The sequence below is a fragment of the Ambystoma mexicanum genome, chromosome 8, assembly GCF_040938575.1.
Source record: "Ambystoma mexicanum isolate Mex_15411 chromosome 8, UKY_AmexF1_1, whole genome shotgun sequence".
NCBI classification, from domain to species: domain Eukaryota; kingdom Metazoa; phylum Chordata; class Amphibia; order Caudata; family Ambystomatidae; genus Ambystoma; species Ambystoma mexicanum.
The window spans coordinates 289,894,970-289,910,379 of record NC_090929.1 but is presented as its reverse complement, the minus strand read 5'-3'; the positions used below and the strand labels follow the sequence as shown (position 1 = coordinate 289,910,379).

General features: G+C 42.8%; 1 protein-coding gene across 3 annotated transcripts in view; it reads right to left on the bottom strand.

Annotated features, from left to right (window-relative positions):
* Positions 1 to 15,410, bottom strand: part of AKNA (AT-hook transcription factor) — a 442,732-nt gene that overhangs the window by 310,562 nt on the left and 116,760 nt on the right. Inside the window, exon 1 of one of the 3 annotated variants that reach the window (XM_069609686.1) lies at positions 12,248 to 12,325. The exons of the other annotated variants lie outside the window; for them this stretch is intronic. The gene's annotated coding sequence lies outside the window, so the exon portion shown is untranslated. Of the gene's footprint in view, positions 1 to 12,247; positions 12,326 to 15,410 lie in introns of those variants that run through there. 3 annotated transcript variants of the gene reach the window in all.

Here is a 15,410-nt window from a genome sequence, read left to right as displayed (position 1 = left end):
TGGGGTGATTGAAGGAAGGCACAAGCTGCCTGAATGTGGATCAAAGGAGCCATAACAATGAAATGGGCACCACCCACATGCTTGATTAACTATACTTTGTATTGAATTGAGCATCTGCAGTGGCGCTATCCAAGCCCCTAAAATGCTCCGAGTGGTCGGCCGACGTGCTTCGATGTTGCACCCCTTTTTTAGCAGGTCGAATCGCCCTCTTTATGCACAGTGGACGCTTAAAGATCGGAGAGGCGCAGTCGAGTGACTAGAAGACTTCACCATCCTACCACTGTTGCAAATATCATTAAAAGGCAGAACGTGCTTTATTAAAACACGTTACTTTTGTTGTTAGTACTATGCAGCTTAATATTGTTACTATTAATAATAAAAGTCATCATCAGTGTATTATATATATATATATATATATATATATATATATATATATATATATATATATATATATATCGCAAAATCATATTAAAATTATTAACACTTTTAAAAACACATCACATGTTCTAAGTACTGCGTGCCTATATCTTCGCCTCAAGTCAGACTGGGAATATAGCCGTGGCCCTAACACACCACGTGTTAGGGGGTCGAGGAAACACTTGTATCTGCTTTTTGATGTCTGCGAGCCCTTCTAGAGAAATGGGGTCCGCTGCAATGGATGAACAGTAAGAGCTCTTCCTGTGTGAATAGCACGATCCGCCAGTGTAGTTTTCAGCCACTTCTGCCTCCATGTTGCAAACATGATCTGAAGAACAGCAATGGCCTTACCCCCACTACAGTCTTGTGCGACTTAGAGGATTACCAGTGCTGGAAATTGAGAAAACAAAATGTACTCTGAGAACACGCCCCCCCTTCGTACCTGGAGGAGTGCGGGGTGAAGGGAATCTTATGTGGGGGTGGGTCTGAGGGGTGGAGGTCCAGTCCATGTCCTTAGCACCCTATCTCTTCAAGGAATCCAAACTTGTCAATTTGCATAAAAGCAAAGAGCCTTTTGGGAGCATAAGAATGACCACCATTTATATTTATAATGTGTTGATCGTGGTTCATCATGAAACCGTTCTCATTAACTAATGCAAATTGGGCTCTGTGCTTTTCACTTGTCTCCTCCCCTTTTCCTCCCCACCTGTTCCATTATGTAAGTATCTGAATTAAACCATATGTATGGATATCTTAATGTACAATGTTATTTATTTTTCGGCCAGATGATATACTGTCAATTGTCACCACATTACGCATCTGGCACTGGAACACATGCACTATGTCACAAATGTCACCCCCACAACACATTGTGTTTGCATATGTGCAACCTTTTAAATATGTATAATCCTTGATAAAGACCCACGCGGTCGAAACACGTGTCAGCTGACCACAATTGGGTCCATGAGCCTACACAAACCAATTGATGACTATTAAACAATTCTTGCATTAAACACTAGCCATAAACACTGTGGAGAATCCATCATTTTTTCTGAAACAACAAACTAATTGCGAGGTATCCAGGATAACCCCATATCTTATAACAAAGGAGGTGTGGGCTTCACCTCAAAACACATCCTGTGACCTGGCAGCAAGCAAGAAAGACACCATAGCAATCAACAGAGCTTAGCAAGGACTGTTCCAAACACTAGAGCCCATCACGAATACTATATATATACCCATTTTAGAAGCTTGGGTACAAATGTGAGTCTTGGGCTGTTTCCATACAGAGCTAATAAGTTAAACATTCAGTTTCATGTGAGTCTTCTAAAACCTGCTTGTATGCGAGAGCTTCCGAGTCAAAGCTGCTGGGCAAGTCAGTGATGGGCTTCGGGACGGAACGGTGCTCCTGCAAGATAAACTTTGCAGAAGCACAACTCTGTCTTGTTCCGGCCTATTTCCTACCCTGATCACAGCTAAGAGAAGGATCCTCCCTGAACATCTTTTACAGGTAATAATTCTAATTGGGGGATCCCAAACCCCACTATAAATAGAGGTGCCTGGCAGACAATTCCACCTCTGTGCCCAGAAAATTCCCTCTGCCTGTTATCAGCTTCCTTAAAATATCGCTGCTCGTTATGGCCGTTACGGCCCTGCCTGACACTTAGCAAGGGGATGGTAGCTTTTAGAACCCGAGGGTACCCTCAGGGTGCTTATAGTTCTTTTTGTTTTGGGAAACCAGCAATGTGTGCTTATTTCTCCGTAAACAACAAAGAAAAATTGGCATATGGTGAAACAGTGAAGGGACATTTCCCTTTTACTATTCAGAAGTAGTGGTCAAGGCAAGAGATTGAACAAGGGGAGCAGGCTGTGAGAAACCTGAAGTTGTCTCACCCACTAGTCCCCGGGGATCTGTCATCCAGGTGGCCAGGACATGGCCATCGCTTCTGGATACAGTTCCTGGGGGTGGACCAGTGCAGAAGGATCACCTGGGTGAGGAATCTTTAGAGAGTGGGAGTGGGACACGATCACTTTCTCACAAACCGCTCGCTATGAGAGAAAACGGACTAACACCCGAGCTGTATACCTGACATGTCCCAATGCAATGGTCAGGCAAGGTCAGGCAATTACTGACCATTACACACACCTGACTTCCATTACACTTCCCCACAAAGATAAAAGGCGGAGCTCGAGAGCACACTCTGAGCGCGTCAAAGCACACAAGGAAGTAGCGGTTCCAAGATGGCAGTTTAATACAAGGCGAAAGATGAGTTGCTGCTTCTGGTTATTCAAATTATGCCAACATTTGGTATTGTAAATAAATTCCATACAAGCTTGGAGAGTGTTCAAAATAATATTTTGTTTAATAGTACTGGTCTTTAAAGCGAAAGATGGCAAAACAGAAGGGGATCGCAAGGAGGAAAGTGCCCTTGACCTTTTCGACAAAGTGCTGTTACTTTCATGAACCTTCAAGAATAGAAAAGATAAGACCAGGAAACAAGGCTGAAGAACCATGCATTGTGTGTCGGAAGTACCCGGGGCTCTCCTGTGTCGATAGTCAAGGCAGGAAGAATCGCTTGCCGCCGTGGTACTGTGCTTGGCTGCTACAAAAATGCAGTGCCAGTGAAGTCAGCTCAGCCGGTGAGTTGGGGAGACTGATACCAGACCGGTCTGTGCTGAAGCCAAGGTTGCAAGCGGCAAATTTGTATAGTGAAAACTGAAGTGAACATTATATGAAGCGCATGCGATAATCAACATGAGTAAAATTGAATAACAGATGAGTGATTGAACTTTGAAGCCAAGATATGATACCTTAGACAGAGTGGTCCGGCACCACATATGTGCTCATTCGAAAGTCCATGTAAAGTATCTAACTGGAAGCGTGGCAAAGAATTGTGAATCAAAGTGGTCCTGCAACGGGTCAAGTAAAATCCTGTTCACAGTCGAAAGTCTTCGATATTAAGAACATAAAGAAAGTTGATGACAAAATAATTGAAGTTGGTCCGAGCCCGGCGGAGGGAGACTAATTGAACAGTGTGTGAAAGAGGATCTGAGCCCGGCAGAGGGGGATGCGGGTTGAACAGTGAAACACCCAAGAAATTGGATACGTAAAAATCCTAAGACAATTGTGTTAAAGTGGATCTGAGCCTGGCTGAGAGGGATCTGAGGCGAATAGTGAATCGCTTGAGAAATTGAGCACTTGTGAAATCCTAAGAATGAGCCCGGCTGAGCGGGATCCGAGGCCAATAGTGAATCACCTGAGAAATTGAGTACTTCAAAAAGTCTAAGAGGAAAATATCTTATTGTTTGTTTCTCACAGGAGGCTCTCTGAAGGAAGAGACTTTGAAAGGCAAAGAGACTTGGGTACGGAAAGCCCTGATCCTGATGATTGAACTGTCTCCTCATGCTAAAGAAGCCAGAGACTGTGCTAAGTTCGGGTGTACCACCTTGTCCTGTGCTGAAAACGAGGGAAAGGGTGGCCAATGGCCTGAACATCCTGACATCTCATTTTGTGAACACTTCTTTCTTTTTTGTAACACTGTTTCCCACACTATTTGTATTTAGAGGTAAGGATTGGCAATAGGCTTATTAGTATAGGCCCTTTTATTTTGACAAGACACCACTAGGACTGCGTTATTATAATTTAATGGTCGTAGCTTGCTCCCATCTGTAGATTTAGGTTTAGATAGGCATTCTTTACACCTCTTTTGAAGTTCAATAAACACCCTTGAACTGTGGTCACTTGTGTCTGCCTTACTGTTGATACCATGCCTTCCTTACAGGCACTGAAAAGGTGAGGATTTGTGTGGTGGGGGGTGAGTGCATTGCACAGTGTGTAAGTGCAGGACTATGAGATTGGTAGGGGAAGGCAGTCAAGCCAAATGCAGAAAACTAAAGCTGGTAGAGGCAGGAGAGGGGGATCCGTGGAGAGGAGAGAACGCAGGTGGTTACTGGCATATTCTGCCTTCATTCCAGGACTAATGGTTGCCTGACACGACTCCACATGGTGATTCATTTTTATATTTATCCAGCATTTAGTTTTACAATCAAAGTTCTATTAACTTATCAAGATATGTGCATGCTTGTACACATTACAATAGAAATCTCATTATTATGACATTAGTTTATTGAAAAGGAAGAACAATACATTTATAAAGTGTATGTAAAAAAAGACAATATTTTATTTTCTGATGTGTTCAATGTGAAATTTCCAATTGAACGTTTCCATAAATCAGATATCAGTGTCTTTCTATCTCTTTCATATGGGGGTCTAATGGTCTTTTTAAAAATCTCAATCTATCCTTATTGATGTAATACTTCTCATAACAAATCCTTATTCCACTGTGGGGTCTAACAAGCGTGAAAAAGCATGTCTAAAAAACAGAGAGAGACTTTGTTTGCCTTCATTTTAGTCTTACGACATGATCATTTTATGAACTATACCACAGAACGTAATGTACTAAACAATGTAAGATCAAAAGAATATAATTCAAGGTGCACATAAATTCTACATCTATCACATTGAGCCAAACATATTAATCCTTCTGATGTGCCCAAGATATGGCAAAACACATGTTGAGGATTTGAATGAGGATATGATTAGCTAAGTATTGAAGACTTGATGAACGAAGTATCACAAATATGAGGATTTGATTAATGAAGTACACTAAATAAGTATTTGGAACTCTGAAGATTAGGAAGATTAAGCATTACGAAATTAAGGATTTTTAAAAAAACAAGGACTTTAAAAATTAAGGATCACAAAACAAAGTACAAATAAATTGGAATAGTATTGAATTAAAACTTACATATTTTTGAAGTGACACTAAAGATGAACAAGAAAAACGTGGCAACCAAAAAAATATAGATTGAGTTCTGAAAGAGACAATACGACCCTGATATGAAAGAGATAGAAAGATGCTGAAAATTAAAAAATGGACAACATCAATGGAAATTTCACATTGAACACAATTTTTTGTAAAATATTTCTGAAAAAAATATATATTTTGTTACATTTACTTTACAAATGTGTTGCTCTTCCTTTTTGATAAACTAATCTCATAAAACTGAGATTTCTATTGTAATGCACAAAGCATCCACATATCTTGGCAGAGCTATCATATTATGGAAACTATAGCAGGAACTTCCAGTGGATGTAATGCAGCACTTGCAAAGGTAGCTGTATCACAAATAGTAGTGCACAGGAAGAATTATATATAATCCTGCACTCTACATTTAAAAGTTCTATTATTTACCGGATAAAGCCACAATCCTGACATGGAGAACCTCACTCCTAGTGCTTACTCCGCTGCTGTCTCCACACAGTGACCTTGCATTTGATTACATCAACGAGAAGATATGTTCTATATAACACTGGTCACCAGATGCCATCAGCCTAACAAGGGATATCTCAGGCTTAGCCAGGAAGATGGTGCCATCCGTCAAACACAGCAAAGACACGCGTGCTGCACATATGTTAGCACTGTCAACACCCAGGCTACTCGTGTACTTATTCAGGTCTTAATAAAAAGGGTAAAGAGGATGGGGCCCAAGACACAACCCTAATTCGCACCCCTTAAAACTGGAAAAGAATGACTTCACTGTTCAACCCAAAAATGACCTGTGCAAAGTTATGGTGGTGCAATAACCATACATTCTTAATGATACCTGGAGGCAAACCCAGTCCAATGAAAGAATCCCAAGGAAGGGTTCTATTAGCCGAGCCAACACAATCTTTACATCCCCGAAGATGATGGACAGCAGGGGTCTTCAACATGTTGTTCTCAGAGGTTTTGGACTACGATGCCCAAGATCCCTCAGCATTGACTATGGCTGCTAAGGTTGGTGGGAGTTGTAGTCCAAAACACTTGGTGAGTCAAAGGTTGCAGACAAAGGTCCACTCAAGTCTACATATTTTAAGAAGGAGCACTTCTGTTCAATCGTGCCCATCCCTTCCCTGAAACCCGCTTGATCCCGGAGATATAACACTATCTTGGTCTAACCAATCTTGGATCCTTTAATATCTGTATTATTAATAACCTTAAACTGATATTTTTCCTTTTCGTTTGCCCTCATGATAGTGGGTCCTCCAATGCATATGAAAATGTAACATGCAGTAAAAGCATACATTAAAAGAAACAAGCAGCTGATAAGATAGTTCAGTGGGCTACTGCAACTGCTGCAGAAAGCTGTGTTCTCCTTCAGATCAAAACTTCTAATCCAGATATCAGAGTTTCATTAAATAATGTAAGGGAACACCTGGGGCCAGGTTATGTAATATGTACACTACTGCTTAAAGTAAAGCAAATTCATTTCAGTGCTAGTTTTGCTGCTTACATAAAAGGGAATGGCACAAACAGGTTTGGTTACATTCCATATTACATAAAGATGTTTCCACTAGGACAAAAAGGTAGCATACACATTGTACTATGTTTTCTGCTTAACAGAAAAACTAATAGAGCAAACAGAATTTGCCTCAACATTTCACATGAGAAAAAAGAAGCAATGTATATATTATTTCACTGAAAAACTTTAGTTAAGTTGACCAGATTTATCTCAACAAAGCCCTTGAAATGCAGCGTATTTGAGAAATCATGACCGGCTTAACTCGGCATGCTCCTGTTGATGTCCTCCATAATGCTATTTTGTATGTCATTATGAATCCCTTCTGTTATAATATATTTGTGCTCTTGGGCTTTGCAACAGGAACACTCTGAGTTAAGCTGCCCAAATGCGCTGAATTTCAATGGTTTTGCTGCAAGAAAGCTGGTCAGCTTAACTAAACTTTAACTAATGTTTTTTCCGTGAATTTCAATGGTTTTGTTATACATTGGGCTTTTTCTGCACCATTAGCCATGACCTTTGGCTGTAGCCACTGCACTGTATATTTTACAACACTACCAGGCCACTAGCCATGGCCTTCAGCCATGTCCACTATACATGTGTTTCAGGCCCCTTAGCCAGGGCCGAAAGAGCCCTTCGGCCGTGCCCATTCTATATTTTAAAACACTACCTGGCCACTAGCCATGACCTTCGGCCTTCGGTCAAGGCCCCTTTGCACCCCCTTCCTCATTGTAGCAGTACAAATCCTATTTATTTAACTCTTTTTTTTTTAAATGCTTGCCTCGTGGGAATAATAACAATGTACTACAGATAGCTGCGGCTACCTGTAGTTATCCGATACCCACGGTTATTGGGAAAAATGACAACAAAAATGCTTCTGTGTCCCCCCAGGCACTCACCAAGTGCATCCCCTTATCTGCGCCTGCTCCCCTGACTCTGCCCAAGTCCTCCTCACCTCCCCAGCCCTCTCCAATTGCCCCCCCAACACTCATCGTTTCTGTGACACACTTTCATTCCTGATGTCGGGTAGCCGCGTTATCCCAACAAATAATCGCGGCTACCAGAAAACGTTTGCGCTTCATGTTGTAAACTTGATATCTAGCGCCTCTCCAACTCCTCAATTTCACCTGGTGCTCTCTTGCTCCCAAACCCACCTCACCTCTAGTCTGAGGCCATTTCATTGTTTATTACCTTTAAAAGGAATTTTTCTGCCTTTTCGTTTTTGGGAGGCCGCGGATATACCTGTGCTTAAATCTCACACCACCCCTCCACCACGCACACAAAAATGAAGGATTTTCAGTCGTGAAAAGCCTGTCTACTGCAATGCACCATGGGAGATATAGTATCTTTCTTGAGGAACCTTTTTTGGTCGGGTTTCCCTACAGGCGGACCTCAGCGCCCTTCTTAAATAGCTAGATGCTGGTTTTTCATGGTCGCATGAATTGTGTAACAACGGAGTTCCCTTGGTTCCTCTACTCCGTTCTGACTTCAAACACGCAAAACTTTTCGTTGTCATGCGCCCTTGAGCTTTGAGAAAAAGAGGAGGACAAATGACCCTTTTTCTCTGCGTTGTATGGAAAATTGGCTTTTATTTAAATATATTAAATGTTTCTTGTGGTGCCCTTTGTGATAACACGTGTTTCGACGTACACAACATCTTTTTCAAATCCGGGCTAATCATTTCACATATACAAATTATAGTATCCATTTTCAAGCAAAACAATAATAATCAATGAATTGCATTTGGTTGTGTGAAAGTACCATATGAAAATCACATAGTCATTCCATAAACGCATTGGTCCAAATGGCCATTTTTGGAGAGGGGCAAAGGGTAGGAGTGTTTAAGGATGGTGGAGAGAAATATACAAAAAAAGAGAGAAAATAATAAAAATGACAAAAATAATAAAGAAGAAGAAAAGTCACATGGTTAATGATTGCATTCTCATTACACTGTGTTCAAAAATTCCTAACCGGTAATTAAGTATCCATTGTTTCATTTTCTTACCTAATGTGGTTGATTCAGATTTCAACTTAAGTTTTTCATGGGTTAAATCCCTGAAAGTGAAAACATCAAGAAATGTATAATGGCCGCCTCAGTTGGTGCGACTCTTTTGTTTGCTAACATTAGGTTTGATATTGATATTTACTTTAAAGAATCCTTTCAAAACTGCTGTTTCAAACATGACTATTAACTGTCCATTAATGACATTTTTATTATATGAAAAAAGTGGGCCGAGTGAACAAACCTAGTGTTCGTTTTTACTTTACTTCGACTTATTTTAAAATGCTGTGCGGTTTAGCATTGCTTTTCCTTTTCCTTATAACTGTCTGAATTATTTTTGGGTCTCGTGTTAGCACGAGGACCCACGTGAGACCATACACACTGAAAAAGCCCCCCCAGAGCCACCTCTTGCACTCTTACCTTGTGCAACTCGTCCCGTGCTAAAAAGAGTCCTTGTACGCTGTTCGCCGTGTATCCATTATTATTGTGTACACGGGCGACTTGTCCTACTTCTCTTTTTACTAGAATAAACGTCTTTGCTATTCGGAAAGGAGCCGTGCTTTACATCTGAGACGCTTCTTGTAATTGAGATGATATCTTTATATATTGAGCATATCTGGAGTTAGGTGATATTGTTGATAATAATCATTGGGCCTCATTACACGGTATGCAGTAACAATGGTGCTATTAGCGCCATGGTTGCCGCCGGTATTTTACCGTGTCCGCCTTGGTGGATGGCGGAATTACCGCCCTACTCCAAGGTGAGCGGGGGCGGTAAATCCCCATTCACCAAGGCACTTCCCCATTCCCATTTTTGCCCCCATAATGCTCAATGGAAATGCGGAAGGAGCTAATTAAGGTACCGCAAATACCGTAATTGGCACAAGGTCCCTTTGCAGGCCCGTTCCTTAACAGCTGGTAAAACCAGCTGTTGAGGTCAGGTCCCGCAAAGAGACCTCGTAGTAAGGCGGTAAGGGTTTACCGGTACCGGTGCCCTTATCGGTAAACCCTTACCGCATTCTGTGTAATGAGGCCCATTATCAATTACAAGATGGGAATGCGGAAGGAGCTAATTAAGGTACCGCAAATACCGTAATTGGCACCAAGGTCCCTTTGCGGGCCCGTTCCTTAACGGCTGGTAAAACCAGCCGTTGGGGTCAGGTCCCGCAAAGAGACCTCGTAGTAAGGCGGTAAGGGTTTACCGGTACCGGTGCCCTTATCGGTAAACCCTTACCGCATTCTGTGTAATGAGGCCCATTATCAATTACAAGAAACGTCTCAGATGTAAAGCATGGCTCCTTTCCGAACAGCAAAGACGTTTATTCTAGTAAAAAGAGAAGTAGGACAAGTCACCCGTGTACACAATAATAATGGATGCACGGCGAACAGCGTACGAGGACTCTTTAGCACGGGACGAGTTGCACAAGGTAAGAGTGCAAGAGGGGCTCCTACGGGGGCTTTTTCAGTGTGTATGGTCTCACGTGGGTCCTCGTGCTAACAGGAGACCCAAATATAATTCAGACAGTCATAAGGAAAAGGAAAAGCAATGCTAAACCGCACAGCATTTTCAAATAAGTCGAAGTAAAGTAAAAACGAACACTAGGTTTGTTCACTCAGCCCATTTTTTTCATATATTAAAAATGTCATTAATGGACAGTTAATAGTCATGTTTGAAACAGCAGTTTTGAAAGGATTCTTTAAAGTAAATATCAATATCAAACCTAATGTTATAGAACAAAAGAGTCGCACCAACTGAGGTGGCCATTATACATTTCTTGATGTTTTTACTTTCAGGGATTTAACCCATGAAAAACTTAAGTTGAAATCTGAATCAACCACATTAGGTAAGAAAATGAAACAATGGATACTTAATTACCGGTTAGGAATTTTTGAACACAGTGTAATGAGAATGCAATCATTAACCATGTGTCTTTTCTTCTTCTTTATTATTTTTGTCATTTTGATTATTTTCTCTCTTTTTTTGTATATTTCTCTCCACCATCCTTAAACACTCCTACCCTTTGCCCCTCTCCAAAAATGGCCATTTGGACCAATGCGTTTATGGAATGACTATGTGATTTTCATATGGTACTTTCACACAACCAAATGCAATTCATTGATTATTATTGTTTTGCTTGAAAATGGATACTATAATTTGTATATGTGAAATGATTAGCCCGGATTTGAAAAAGATGTTGTGTACGTCGAAACACGTGTTATCACAAAGGGCACCACAAGAAACATTTAATATATTTAAATAAAAGCCAATTTTCCATACAACGCAGAGAAAAAGGGTCATTTGTCCTCCTCTTTTTCTCAAAGCTCAAGGGCGCATGACAAAAATTTAAAGTAACGAAAAGTTTTGCGCCCCATGGGAGATATACCTATAATTTTTAGAGCAGGGGACACCCCTTCTCCGTCAAATATTTACAAAACCTCTGAACGCACTAACCCAATCCCCCGCACCTCCCCCCAGAAATCGAATCAGTGTTTGGCAGAGAATTTGGTGTGACACGATCAGCACTGGGAGATAGATACGTGATTTAAGGAGACTACCACAAGTCCATGAAGACGCGGGCTGCATGGATGCCAATGGATCTGATCGGTTGTATAGACATTCCTTTTTTAAGTCGATAAACACCCAATGAAACTGATTACATTTGAAAATAAAACTCAAACAAAGAAACTCAATTAAAAGACCTTTGCTAACCGAGTCTACATATCAGAACGCTTTTTTTTAAAGGACACAAAATACATACATCTGTCGCATATCTCTGCAACGTTCACACACACAAAGTGTATTTCTGGAGTCAAAAATCTCACTTTAAGAACTGTGAAAGCATATGAGCTGCATGTTAGCCGATTATGAGCCAATTTCGCAAAATAATGAGCGGTACCACCAACCTCTCCACAAATCTTGGGAAGGCAATATGCTAATTATGGCTGCGCTCGCAAGCGCTGCAACCACCACACTGCGCCCAAGTGCTTTCAGCGGGGAAAGGGAGATATTAAGCGGTTATGAAAAAGATTGCCCGGTTTTTTTTAAGGTGACACGGCAGGGCAATAAAGGGTTGAAAACACGGAGTTGCCTTAAACACTAAACTTGTTTTTAAAGCGCTTGCTTAATCGAAGAGAGAGCTGTGATTTCTACCTCACGGCATTGAATGAATGCCCCAGCCTTGCAGCACGCCGGCCAGAATCAACCACAAACGTGCCCTTTTAGGAGCTTTGTCCTCCTTTTTTTAGACAAGCATGTGTTCCTTTCTTTCCGTACATAATCTCTGTTCGCTCTAAAATAAATCAGTGCTGCTCACAGCATTTCATTGGGGATTTCGAAGCTGCCCGATTCGGAATCAACATGCCCTTCTTTTTCTAACTCTGTACGAGTGGGAGTGGCAGGGAATTGTGCCCCCAGACCTTCCAATGTGACCTCTGCCCCCAAAGTTGCCCCCCCGCCCCCGTCCACACTCTGTCCCCCAAACTTACCAGCAGCACTCTCCCCAGGACCAGGCCGCCTGCCACCATCAGCATCAGATGCAGTGAAGCCGTTGCCACAGCAACCATAAACTAAACACAAGCCGAGGCTAGAGCTGCGGCAGGCGCGGCCACGACCAATGGACGCCGCGGGATCTGAAGCTGTGCAGGACCTCCGCCAATGGGTGGGTATGGGAACAGGCGGGCTATGGAAACTTTGTACGGTTTCCCCCTTCTCCTCCCCCCACCAACCCCTCCACAGAAGAGCAGAAACGGCAGATATCAAAAGAAACGAAAGCAATCTGTGTGCACATCAGGGTCCCCCGCCCAGAAGCTGCAGCAAGGGTGTGTCATGCCCATGGGCGTAATTTTAGGGGGCGGGGGGCAGGGGTGTTTGTCCCCCCCCAACTTTCATGGCACACCATTTTGTCCCCATTCATTTGGCTGGGGCACCTTTTCTACAGATGTCATGTGCCCCCCAACATTTTCAGTAAAGTAACTCCACTGGTCATGCCAGTTATGTTTCAGCAGCACCCACTCATTTGAAAAGCCCCCATTTCATGGGTACATGGAAACATAGTTTAAAATGGCATTCTGGGAGTTGTAGTGTTGGATTTACAACGTGGAAACGCATAGATGCCAACTTTTCAAAGTGGCCTCGAGGGTCACTTACACATTGTGCACTGCCATGGCACCGACTCCAAAATGTCCATAATTTGCATGGCTCCACCCACCTCACTAAAAGTACAAAATGCGCTGTGACCCCACCACATTGAGGACACTTGCATTAGAATTAGAAGCAAACACATTTTACTTTTGTTAACCTGTATATTAATAGTCTTTAATAGTGTATATATGTGCATTTGCTGACCTCAGGGCACTTAAAGCACTTTTTTTGGAAGATGAGGCAGCAAGGCTATACCTTTTATTCTGGGCTGCAAAATCTGCACATTTTAAGAGGTCGCAGGAGGTCAAAGTTCTGTGATTGTTTGGCAGAGGCAGACCTCAGTAAAACACTGTAGATGAAAGGCTAGAAGGGTCTGTGAGGGTCTAGAATTAAGGCTTCTGTGTGTTAATATCCCTGCAAGAATATCACCATTCAAGAACAGCGCCTTTTTTGCAGCGATATTAACCCATGGAACCTGCGGGGGACCGCCCCCCCCGCAACCATCATATTTTTTTAAAGGGAGCGAGGGACACCCCGCGACCCCTGCTCCCATTTACCCCATAAATTATCCCCACAAATGCCGCCTATGGCCTTTCCTGGCGACCATGTATATGGCGACATCATTTGTGGGGATAATATTACCTGATACCGAAGTACGAAAGGACACAAAGGCGGCATGTTGATTGGCAAAATGTTTATTATAACGTAAAAATGGGGGAGTTGGAGAAAAGCCTAACTAGCCCGACCTCTAATAGGGGGTTTCCCTGCCTCAACAAAACTAGCTAATCAACTGTCTGAATGTCCAAAGTAAAGTTTGCCATCCTGTGTCTAAAACCTACCCTGTCCCTCACAAGCTAAACTAAGTATAATGTGTAAGCAGAGAATGTCTCCTGACTGCCGACCTGCAGCCCGATCGTGTAAGCCAAACACAAAAGTTCCAAAAGGTGCAAAAAATCAAGCAAAAACATTCCCACAAAAAGAGGGTTTTCTCCCTTTCCCCACAGTCTTTCCATTATATGAAAACAAGTAAAAGTTCCACAAAGATCCATGGGTTCATTGCTTTGGGGTCTTTGCACTGTCTTTGTATCTTTGCTAATCCACCTTGCATAGAGGGGATGCCTGCCCCTTTCTCAACACGGCTTCCTTGTTTTACTCTCATGCAAAAGTGGGTACTCTCTTCTAATTCACACAGAGCCTTGGTTTACTCTCCTGCCAAGATGTTTGGGTAGCCCTTGGATTTCCAAGCTTCATATTTATGATTTGAGGTGTTTGTCCCCCTTGTGGATCCCAGACCCCCTTCACTTGGTTTCATTTGCAGCTCTCTTCTTCTTCCAACCACAACCTTGGTTTACTCTCCTGCCAACGTCTGTAATAATTTCTTCCATCCACAAAGTTTCTGTTCCCTTTTATTATGCATTGGGGTTTGTTCACTCAGTTTTGGTCCTAGACCCCCCTAACTTTTATGTTCTCACAGTTCTCTTTCTCTAAAGCCCACAGGCTTGGTCTGCTCTCCTTGCAAGGTCTGTGGATATTGGTGCTTAAATAGGCAAAGTTTGTATTTGCTGTAATTCAGTGTTTACTTTTCCAAAATGGATCCCAGGCTCTGTTCATGCGGTTTTGCTGCCACTTTAATGTCCCATATATTTTGCCCCTCGCCTCTTGCCCCCTCTGTGTCTCCCCAACCTTGGGATCAGCCACCCTGTTACCTGTAGGGTCTGGGCCATGCCTCTCTGGTTGCTTGTGGGTCTCCCAGGGCATTTGGCGTCTTCCTGGGCTTTCCGATGTCTTCGCCGGACCTCTCTGTGCTTCCTCCCCTGTTCAGTGTCCGTCTCCCTGCACTCTGGCGCCACCGCTGAGCAGCAGGCAGCTTGCCTCTGCTTCGGTCTGCTTCCAGGTCGGTGAGCCTCCTCCGAGTGTGGTTCTCAATGGGACACATAGTTCTTCCCTCTCTGGCAGGCCTCTGCATGCCTGCAGCCTCTCGCGGTCTTCGCCGGACTAAGAATAAAGACGCCAATCTCCAGCTGCCTCTCTGTCTTTCAATGACAGTGGGCCAATCAGGTCCCAGAAAAGTCTAGAGTGTGCACTGTCATTCGTATTGGTGATCATCATTCTGTGTGGCCTCTTCCTCGTCTCAGTAGTTGTTTACTGGGATGTATTGCAATCATTCATGGGATTCTCAGGTACTGTGGAGAAGGATGGGTTGGAGGGAAAGTGGGAAGGTAAAAAGGTTAATGTGTTTTCCCAAGGTGGTCCCTCCCCTCAATGGGGTTCTCCCTCCCCATGAGACTCTCCCACTGAGAACCATGTGAAGGGGCTCCCCCATCTAAAAAGTGACAACCTCTTGAGATTCATCACACTTGCATTGCATCTGGAACAATCATGACTTTACCAACATGATGACCTTCTTTCTCTACATGCTCTGCTTCCGGGTCTACCCAACACCTTTGCAGCCTCAAGTGTGTTGTGCTTTATTGTGGGCAAAACCCATGAGTTGTGGGTCAGTTGAGA